Source organism: Arachis duranensis, chromosome 3 (assembly GCF_000817695.3).
Source record: "Arachis duranensis cultivar V14167 chromosome 3, aradu.V14167.gnm2.J7QH, whole genome shotgun sequence".
NCBI classification, from domain to species: Eukaryota; Viridiplantae; Streptophyta; class Magnoliopsida; order Fabales; family Fabaceae; genus Arachis; species Arachis duranensis.
The window spans coordinates 105,413,737-105,425,631 of NC_029774.3; the positions used below are offsets into that span (position 1 = coordinate 105,413,737).

Below are 11,895 nucleotides of genomic sequence, written 5' to 3' on the forward strand. Positions count from 1 at the left end.
AAAATTGATAACCGAGTATTTAAACCTCGGGTCGTCTTCTCAAGGAATTGCAGGGAGGTATGTTCTTATTATTGGCTATGAAAAAGGTAAAATTGGGGTTTTGGAAGTAAGGGGGCAGTATGTTGCACAAAAAATAATAAGAAAAATAAATAAATAACTATAAAATAAACTCTTGGCAAGGTATGGGAACTGGAAGTCCTATCCTTATCAATTGTGATGAGAATTGGATTTTTAATCCCACTTTGTTAACCTCTAACTATGAAGGTAAGTTAAGTGGATGAATTAATTCCAATTTTCAATCAACAATGAGTTTGATAACTCAAGGGTCACCAATTATTTAACCAAGGCCAAAAGGAAAGGAAATTGAAGCTGCTGGAATAAAAATGCCTTTAGATGGGAAGCAATAATCATGTAAATAAAAGAAAGCAATATTAAACTGAAATACCTTAAATAACATTAATTAAAAGAGTAATCTGTAACATGGAAGAGTTCATAAATTAAATTGGGATAAATAAAAATAAAGAACCTGGGATTGAGAGTCACTCCTAAAACTAAGAGAAGTCCTAAATCCTAATCCTAAGAGAGAGGAGAGAACCTCTCTCACTAAAAACTACATCTAAAACTATGAAAAGTGAATTATGAGTGCCTGATCTGAATGGATGCAATTCCTCTACTTTATAGCCTCTAATCTGAGTTTTCTGGGCCAAAAACCGGGTCGAAAACAGCCCAGAAATCGCTGGAGAAGAAATCTGCCACGCTGGTTTTTCATCACTGCGACGGGGCCGCATGGAGCACGCGGTCGCGTCGCCTAGCATCAGGGTCACTATGGCATATTATATATCAAATCAAAGTCCCGGACGTTAGCTTTCCAACACAACTGAAACCGCGTCATTTGGACCTCTGTAGCTCAAGTTATGGTCGTTTTAGTGCGAGAGGGTCAAGCTGACAGCTTTGCAGTTTCTCCAACTTTTTGTATTCCTTCCACTTTTGCATGCTTCCTTTCCATCCTCCAAGCCATTCCTGCCCTATAATATCTGAAAACACTTAACACACATATCAAGGCATCTAATGGTCATAAGAGAGGATTAATAATAAGCAAATATAAGATCAAAGAAGCATGTTTTCAATCATAGCACAAAATCAGGAAGGAAAATGTAAAACATACGAATTGTATGAATAAGTGAGTAAAGAGTTGATAAAAACTACTCAATTGAGCATAAGATAAACCATAAAATAGTGGTTTATCAGTCAACAATGAGTTTGATAACTCAAGAGTCACCAATTAATCCACCAAAGCCAAAAGGTGGAAAAATCTAAATTATTTATATCATAAATAAGAGAAACAAATCATAGATCTGAAAGTACCTCAAATAATATTTATTAAGAAAATCATAACATGAATGTCATTAAGCCAAATTGGCAACATATATAATTAAAAATAAGAGAAGTCAAAATAAAGGAATATTAAACGTGGATCTCAGAAGAATTATAAGTTGAAATAATAATAAATCCTAAATCCTAAGAGAGAGGGGAGAATCTCTCTCTCTAAAAAAACTACATCTAATCCTAAAATTATGAATTATGAGAGCATGTTGAGTCTCTGCAAGTTTCTTGACTTTAATCTGTGTTTTTGGGCCGAAAACTGGGTTGAAATACGGCCCAGAATCTCTGCCAGTGACTTTTGTAATTCTGCAGATCGCGCACGTCACGCGTCCGCGTTGTCCACGCATTCGCGTCGTTCGTGCAGCTTCCAATCCGCGCGGTCGCGTCAGGCACGTGATCGCATCACTCTGATTTCTTCCATTTCACGCGGTCGTGTGAGCCATGCGACCGCGTGACTTCTCGCTGGTCATCTCCTCAATTCCTTGTGTTCCTTCCATTTTTGCACGCTTCCTCTTTATTCTCTAAGCCATTCCTGCCCTATGAAGCCTGAGACACTTAACACACAGATCAAGGCATCGAATGGTAATAGGAGAGGATTAAGATTAGCTAAATTAAGACCAAAGAAGCATCTTTTCAATCATAGAACTAAACTAGGAAGGAATTGTAAAATCATGCAAATCATATGAATAAGTGGGTGAAAAGCTTGATAAAATCACTCAATTAAATATAATATAAACCATAAAATAGTGGTTTATCAACAGCTCCTCGCACTTGCTTTCTCTCCCTCCTCAACGGCGGTTCCTGGACAGATCGGTGGTGAACTGGACGCGGCGAGACTGTGATGCGATGGGACACGAATAACGAGCTCCAGGCCGGCGGTAGCATCCCCTCCCCTCGGCTCACCCTTCTTCCTCGTCTCCCTCTCCGCTTCGCTTTCTCTCTTTTTTAGTATATGCTACTACTATGTATAGTGTTTTGTGTGCTACTTTAGGAAGAAAGGGAAAGGGGGTGGCAGCTATGTTTAGGGTTATAGAGTGTGGGTGTGTGTGTTAAACTAAAATTAGGATTAGAGTTTTAATTTGGAGATTTTTGGGTGGTTTGGTAATTTTAATAAAAATTAGGAATAATATAATAATTGAAAACCAATTTTAATCCAATAAAATTATATTTAAAAGAAAGCACAATTTATTCATAAACTTACAAATTATTTTTAAACAATTACTCTAATTCAAGAATTAGAGATAATAAAATCAATTTCCTTTAAAATCATAAAATAAAGTTCAAAATCTTATTATTTAAATTAAAGCATATAAAATCCTTATTATTATTCAATTACTAAACCTTTAAATCATAAGTAAAAAATTACCTAATTTATATATATAAATATCTTAAATTATAATCTTAAATAAATATAATAAATGATAAATAATTTATTATTTAATTTTCAAAAAATTCGGGGTCTTACAGATATATTGTTGAAACCTGCCTTCGACAAGCTCAAGTTAGATGAAAAGGAGCTGAGGGCTTATCCATCCGATTAGGAGATATGCTCTTCTAAACTCTTAGTTTCATCTCATTACATACTACTTTTGGTAAGGGTACGAAATCAAGAACCTTAAACGTTAACTACAATATGATCATTGTGACATCACCCTACAATGACTTAATAGGTCGGACAACTTTAAATCGGCTAGCTGCAGTTGTTTCTACACCTTACCTATGCATGAAATTTTTTACCTCAGAGGAAATTGCCACTGTCAAAGAAGATCAGAAGTTAGCAAGAAAGTGTTATAATGAAAGCCTAAACCTAAGAGGCAGTATAAAGGTAAGCAAGTCAACACTATTGAACTCGGCAGTGTTCGAGCACGAAAAGAGCTACAACCACAACCCGACGGAAAAATTGAAGAGGTTCAAATCGGAGATCAGGCAGAAAAGACAACAAACATCGGGGCTAACCTGATGAAGGATTAAAGGCAAAACTTGTTGAATTCTTACAATAAAACACTGACCTCTTTGCTTAGAAAGCCTTCAATATGGTACTTGCGAAAAAACAGAACTAGAAGTGACGGATGTGCGTAGATTATAGCTATGTCAATAAAGCTTGTCCTAATATCAAGGATCTCAATAAACTTTGCTGTGTGACATGCTCCTTCATGACACACCGTTTGGGATTGTTACTTAGTCTTCTAATATCAAGGATCTCGTCAAGTGTGATGGGGCTGCCCTGTATTAAGATGGGAACTATTGGTTGTTAGGTACAACACTATCCGAATAGCAGGTAAAAGACATTGTTGAATGGTTGCTTAGTACTCATGGCAACTCGACTGGTTTGAGTACAGACAGTTTGGATGATGCTAGTTATCTTGGTGCTGCTTTACTTGGGGATGCATGTGTGGCATAGCGATAGCGCGAATCAGTCCGAGGCATTTCTTGTTCTGGTTTCGGTCTCACACTGCTAAGGAAGTTAAGTGGGGAGGGGCCAAACACCATCTTGAGGATAAGGATGATGGAGGGAAAATGAATCCAAGATCATTATTCAAAGCATTTCTTGAAGTTGTTAAGAGCAAAAGTTTGCCTTGGGAGGCTTCCGAAATCAATTCTATTCACTCATTGCAACTTATAATTAGAGAATCATTTCACAATTCAGAGAATAGTAGTATTAAGGCTATGAACTACATATATAGAGAAGTGATGCTGGGATTGATGAGCTAAGTTCAGTAGCATTTGAAATGGTGAGGTTAATTGAGACAACAACTGTGCCGATTTTCGGGGTTGACACAGGTGGCCTAATTAATGGTTGGAATGTGAAAATTGCAGAATTGATAGTTTTGCTGGCAAATGAAGCTATTGGAAAATCACTAGTGAGTGGAGTAGCGCATGTAGACTCGCGCAACAAACTTGAAAATATTCAAAGCAAAGCCTTGCAAGGTAACTAATTTCTTGTGGGAAAGTTCAATTGCTATTGTATTTTTAGGTATTGCTAACTTAATCAAATGTCAGATATGATTCAGCTTGAATAAATTTCTCTCAACTATCTTGGTAGCGAATTATTTGAGCAATCTTTTAGAATTTGATTCAATTTTTATCATCTGAAATTTTCAAAATCTTTGTTATTGATTCTGATCTACACATACTTTAGTCCTCGTTAGACTTCAGTTTTTAAATATTCTAAGTTTGTAAACAACACAAAATTTTGTGGTGTAAACTTTGCATTGCTATGTGTGAACGAATGTATCTGGTTTTCCTCGGTTGTAACTGTTGAATTTCATCAGCTTTAATCCAAAATCAAAATACCAGCATTATGTATAATTCAATATGCTTTTGAAATGATGTGAAAATTGGAGTTTATTTGCAAATGAATTTTATTTCTTCTCTTCCTAAATTCTCTTCTTTTCATAGTTTCTTTCATTCAAGATCATTCCATATGCAGAATATCTTAAAGGAACCAAGTTAAATTATTGAAATAAAATTATGCTAAGATCTATAGCAAAGCATATCATATTATTAATAATCATATTTCTATATGAATTAACTGGTGATGTGTTCTTCATGCTTGGAAGACAAGAAATTTGAGTTGAAATTAAAACACTTTAGGAACAACAAAATGGAGTTGTATATCTCATAGTGAATGCTTGCACAAGGAGAGATTACACAAATGCTATTGTTGGGGTATGCTTTGTAAGCCAAGATATCACTTGTGAGAAAGTTGTTCTAGACAAATGAAGGTTGTGGAAGGTTTAGAGAAGGGGGTTGAATCTATGGCCTTCTTTTTCTTTAATGAATCAAGCCTTTAATATATATACAGTTAAAAACTATTTGAACTCTGCAGCAAAATTTTTATGAGACAATTTGATTTTGTCTTATAAATATCAAAAAATAGAAGTTAGAGAAAGAGAAGAAAGATGACACAAGCGTGTATCCTGGTTCAGTTGCCTTATGCAATATAACCTACATCCAGTTTCCACCACAATAATGGTAGAATTTTCACTATAGTTAAAGTATTACATACACCAATTTCTTAGGATTTACTCAAATTCTTTCTCTCTCAAGTTCTTACCTAACTTGACTTGGTTATACTAATACCTAACTTTGCACTCTAAGTGCTAACCCAACTTAGAAAGGGGCACCTCTTAGGTACAAGATACAAGAGATTTGAAACAACCTAAAAAAATCTAAAATAACTCTAGGCTTTTCTCTCAAGTGTTTCACTCAGCCTTTTGTCACTCATTGGCTCTTTCTTGAATTCTCTCTTTCAGCTTTTTGCCTCTCAAAAAATTACAGAAAGATATATATTGAAAATGAAATACAAACTGTAAAACATGAAGGAGATTAATGCATCAACAGCCTCTGTTGCTATAAGTTGAACCGGATTCAGCTGACTCTAATTAAGTTCTTCATTTTGACAGAATGCTTCTTTAATTTAGAAAACACTATCCAAAATTGATGAAATCTTCACAGAGAAGCTCCTCAAGGCAAACTCAATATCTGGTTATCTCTCCTTGTCTTCAGAAAGATGAAGATTTTTCTTTTTGTACCTCTTTGCAAGTTGCTTTATTGATCTCTTCTGAGTCAACTCTTCGAGTTGTGTGCTTCCCAGGCTTGTCATTTCACTTTCTTCAATTAACTCCCAAATTAGGGATTTTAAAGCTGGTCTTTTTGCTTAACCGAAGACCTTAGATCAGCAAAGAGAAATGTTTCAATGGCAAACCCAAATTTGAACCATTGAGCAAGTGCTTTGTCCCCAAGAAATAATTTTAGCCTTTGACTCACAACAGTGATTATCAGAGAATATTTTTCCATTTATCCTAAATTGAAGTTGCAGAAATTTGGAGAAGGAGTAAAGAAAGTAAATTGCATGCAAATGGAAATAAATTACGTTTATCCTATGACTTAGCTTAGCATGCTTTGATTTGGGTGATTAGACACTTCCTTTTGAGTTTTACCTTTCTCTTTCTTTCTTCTCTGGTGAAACGAACAATAAAAATGAAGCTCTCTCTCTCTTTTTCTCTGAGTCTGACCGAAGCAAGTAAGGTGAACAATTGCTTCAACTTGCATGGGGAACGTGGGCTTGGATTGGTTTCTTTCTATTCAGCCCAAATGACTTTTTTGTCACAATTTATTTTTGGGCTTCGCTTGTAACTTCTGCACACTATAGCACCTTCTGTTTCTTTGTTCCATTTGTTTGGGCTGCTGCTATTTTATTTCTTTAGTCTGCAATACTAATCAAACACAATCAACATTAATTGGGTGTTTAACCCAAAAAAATCATGTTTGTCATCATCAATTTAAAATTAGTTATACACTTAACTTAATAATCTCTCCCTTGATGACAAACATAATTGTGACATTAATCAAAGGGATTGAATTTTTAATTAAGGTTGAGGTACTTCCCTTTAGGTGATGTTACTTGCATTTGAATTGCTCCCCTTTTTCTTTCCAAGAGTTGCTTGGTGCGTAAAGTTGAACTCCACACAACTTAACCAGAAAGTGCACCGGGTCGTCCAAGTAATACCTCAGGTGAGTGAGGCGATTAGAAAAGATGGTTGTTTATTAAGAAGCATAAGCGAAAAGTAAAGAACGAAATACCAGATTATTGTAAAAGCAGTGATAGATATTAGTTAAGGTTTCGGAGATGCGTATTCTTTCCAGATTAACTTTTCTTACTGTCTACTTCAACAACGAATGACTCATTCAATGGCAGCGTAATTGACTAACTCATGTATCATCCTCATCAAGTTAGTCTCTTCTAAACCATAGCAGTCCACCATATCTGAGCAACTCATGTAGCATCGTCATCAAGTTAACTCATGGCTTCCTACTATAATCCAAGGTGAAGACCTACGCAATTCACTCCCCTTCGCAAACCTACTCAAAATGCCACAAACAAGGTTGGATCTTTTGGATCAGGGAACACTACTTCTCATACTCTAGCCTTGATGCCATAGAAACCTCAGTAACCCACGGTCAACGGGATTATATGTCACATATTCAATGTCGCCCAAGCACCTCTTGGAATCCGTAGTGCATTAACTAGCTGTGGTTCAATACTATCCGGGTCAGGAGTCGCACGGAACCCATGTAGAACAAGGATGATTTTCATGGGTCATCCTCAATTCATGAGATGAAGAACGAAAATGCACAAGAGAATGGAATACATATATTGAAATATAATAGTAATATTATTAATCCATGAGAATCAGCAGAGCTCCTAACCCTAACTTAGGAAGTTTAGTTTCTCATGCTTACAGTAGTGTAAATGTGAAAAGGTAAAGATGAGGTAGAAGATCCTAAACATGGGTGATATTCTCCTTTAAATACTAATCTAATAACTAAGAAGTACAAAAAGTATGACAAACTACATTAGAGGTGCGAAAATCCATCCTTGGGCCCACTTTGGTTGAGTACTTGGGCTGAGCTTGGCGTCTAACTTGAAGAATGGGCGTTGAACGCCCCAAAGGGGGTGGTTTTAGGTGTTCAACACTGGCTTGTCTCCTTGGGACGTTGAACGCCAACCAGAGGGTAGCTCCTTGGCGTTCAACGCCCAGTATGGGCAGGCTCCTTCAAATAAAAGTATAAACCATTATATATTACTGAAAATCTCTGGAAGTTAGCATTTTAATGCCACTGAGAACGCGTCATTTAGACTTCTATAGCTTTAGAAATACTCGTTCGAATGCACGGAGGTCAGATTCTGACAGCATCTGCTACGCTTTCCTTGCCTCTGAATTAGACTTTGCCAAAGCTCTTCAATTTCAGCCAGAAATTACCTGAAATCACCATAAAATACAACAACTCAAAGTAGAATCCAAAAATGTGAATTTTTCACTAAAACAATATGAAAATGATGCCAAAAAGTGTATAAAATATCCGCTCATCATTGCTCCTCCTGAATTTGTGCTCTTCTCATCTTTCTTGTTTACATATTAACATAGGGAATACAACAATATACTACATACGATTTGTTGTCCATGGATGAAGCATTCAGTAAGATTTTCAAACAATTTCAACAACTCATGAAACATAGCCAATCAATGTACCAAAAATAGCAAGACCAGTAAGCCCAAATAATGCAAGAGCAACAAAAGATGAGCAAAGAAACAAATGTGATGCCAACTAACTTTAATACTACTCCCTCTTTTGTCATCAAGGGAGAAAATACAACCAACTTTCAGACCTACAGCAAATAGTTAAGACATATTCCAGATAAGTAGAAAAATAAAAGCAAAATTAATAGTTGTTAATCGGATTACAATCATTCGAGACAAATAAGAAGTCAAAACACAAAATACAATAGTTCTATGAGACAATTATCATAATAAAACAACATAGAAAATAGCAATAGAGGAGGCATCCTTAGGCATCCAAACCATCCTCTTCATCAAAATCAGCATGATCTTCAGGATCATTGGCCATTGTTTCATCCTCTTGGAGATTGTCAATGAACTTCATGAAAATTGCCACTCTATCTCTGGACTTTCTGAGGAAGTTTTCATGCTTGGTAGCAAGTTTCCTCTTCTTTGCTCATTGCAATTAGATGGTTAGATTGAAAGATAAATTCCTGGACTACACTTTTCACCACTCCATATAAAAGTGATTTGTGTTCAGTAGAAGCTGAAGTCCTAGAGGTAGATAGAGGAGAGGATTCTTCCGTTCATTGTCATCATCATCATCATCATCATTATCATCATCATCAATAACCACCCTTTCAGTTCGAGTTGGTCCATTTTTTTGCTGTTTCACTGAACCACCTCTTTTTATATATGAGTGTCTATTTTCTTATGTCTCATTTGACAAGTCAACACCAAAATATTCAAAAATACAGGTTAAGAACATGCCATAAGGAAGAGCTTTATCTTTCTCACTTCTAACACAATCAAATATATCTCTTACTATTAGGTATGTAAAAGAAATTTCAGGTTTTTATGAGAATAGCATACAAAACCAAAGTGTCATAGAAAGATACCCTTTGATATGAGCCAATTTGAGGAAGGATGGTATGGTTCACTATGCGATGTAACTGAGCACGAGTATAACCAAGAGTTTTGTGAGTTGGAGTAATGCCATTAATCAAAGATATGCGTTCACATACATAGGCCAAAGCATCATTGTAAGAAAGACCCACTCCTTTATCCCACTTACCCGAGGTGTATGCACAAGCACCAACATCAGTGTATTTCAAAGAATCACTGATGGTTTCATTGTTTAGAATAATATCTCGGCCTTTGACATAGGAGTGAATGCTGCCCTCATGATAGGTCATGTTTGCATAAAACTCTTTGACTAAAACTGGGTAAATTGGTTTTTTTTTATTTTAGAAATATGGTTCCAGCCCAGAAATTCAAAATTTTTAGCATAAATAAAACCTTTCTTTTTTAGATTTGGTAAATCAACCAAAAAGATGGGACATATGGTATGATGAGCAATAACACCATCATAGAAATCATTGTTCATGGCAGATCAAAAACGGAGAGGATTGTAATTTAAGTGGGAGGTCATAAAGTGTGATTTGTGTACAAAAGGATCAATAGAGAGCTCTTTAACTGATTTGAGAGGAATGCGAGGATTACCTCTTTGAGGACAAAGAGGAGCGGACCTAGGTTTAGGTCTTGTAGGTTCAGGCACAGGTTCCTCTGCAGCAGGGTGCTTCCCTTTCGAAGTACTTGGCTTGGAAGGAGCGTTGGGAAATGCCGTTGGCTTGGAGGAAGAAGGAAACCTTGAAGGGTTTTTCGTTCGTGCCATGGGGTCTGTACGAGGAAGAGAGGTAGAAGGAGATAGAGAGGGTGTGAATGTCCGATCTTAGGAGCGATTAGAGGATCTAGATTTCTCTGGGAGTTTGAAGATTTTAGTCCTTAGACTCTTTTGAATCACAGTTTTTCTTCCTCATTGGAGTGAACTCAGGTTTTGAATGAAACAAAGCACTAAAGGTAGTGGGGAAGAACCGAGGAGACGTTAGAAGGAGTTATGAAGAGACAAATTTGGTAACTGCACCAAGAAAGAAGGTTTCTTGAAACATGCAACTGCATCACCTATGACTAAACCTTAAGAAGACTTGACATCATAGAAAAGGTGATTTGATTTTATTAACAAATAAAACAAAACAATTTTAAAAGAAACTTTTTCACTAAAAGACAAAACACAAAATATCACATGAATAATGTAACACTCATTGGGCCCAGACATGGTGGTGTTTAAGAAAACATATTGGACCAACATAGCTCTAAACTGAAGGGTTGGCCCAGAAAATTCAGATCGTGCAAATGAGCCCCGAAAGTGATATTCAGAGAGATGGTTCTTCACTTGCCCAAAATTGTCTCATCCACACCTGAGAGACAAAAACTTCAACAAAAACATCAGCAATGCACAAATAGTGAATCATGACTTAAAATCCCTAGATTAGTCCTAAGCTTGCAAAATCTGTCTTCAGCTAGAGGTTTGGTGAAAATATCTGCTAATTGATCTTCCGATTTTACAAATTGAATGCTAATATTTCCTTTTTGAACATGTTTTCTTATTGAGTAAAATCTCACCTCAATATGTTTAGTTCTAGAGTGCAAAATTGAATTTTTCAAAATATTTATGGCACTCATATTGTCACATAACAAGGAAATATTTTCAGCATTTAATTTATAATTAGCAACTTAGGTTTTCAACCAAATAAGCTGAGAGCAACATGAAAAAGTAGCTATATACTCATCCTCTACAGTGGATAATGCCACTGTTGACTACTTCTTACTTGACCAGACGTTTAGAGACTTTCCAAGAAAACAGCATATGCCTGATGTACTCCTTCTATCCACTCTATCTCAAGCAAAGTCTGCATCATAATAAATAACTGTAGAAAAATCATCAATCTTAGGATACCACAAACCAAAATTGGATGTGCCATGAACATATCTAATAATTCTCTTAACTGCTAAAAGATGTGACTCTTTTAGTTGTGATTAGAATCTTGAACACATTCCAACACTTTGTACAAAGTCAGGTCTAGAGGAAGTTAGGTACATAAAAGATCCAATCATTCTTCTATACTGATGAGCGGATAATTTATACGCTTTTTGGCATTGTTTTTAGTATATTTTTAGTATGATCTAGTTAGTTTTTAGTATATTTTTATTAGTTTTTAGTTAAAAATCACTTTTTTGGACTTTACTATGAGTTTGTGTGTTTTTCTGTGATTTCAGGTATTTTCTGGCTGAAATTGAGGGACTTGAGCAAAAATCTGATTTAGAGACTAAAAAGGACTGCAGATGCTGTTGGATTCTGACCTCCTTGCACTCGAAGTGGATTTTCTGGAGCTACAGAAGCCCAATTGGCGCGCTCTCAACGGCGTTGGAAATTAGACATCCTGGGCTTTCCAGCAATATATAATAGTCTATACTTTACCCGAGATTTGATGGCCTAAACCGGCGTTCCAAATCAGCTCAAAACTGCCCGGCGTTAAACGCCGGAACTGGCACAAGAATGGGAGTTAAATGCCCAAACTGGCACCAAAGCTGGCGTTTAACTCCAAGA

The 11,895-nt window shown here is 36.2% G+C and overlaps 1 pseudogene; it reads left to right on the top strand.

Moving 5' to 3' along the window:
* Positions 1 to 3,511: 3,511 nt before the first annotated feature.
* LOC107479960 (phytochrome E-like) overlaps positions 3,512 to 11,895 on the top strand; it is a 25,808-nt pseudogene continuing 17,424 nt past the window's right edge.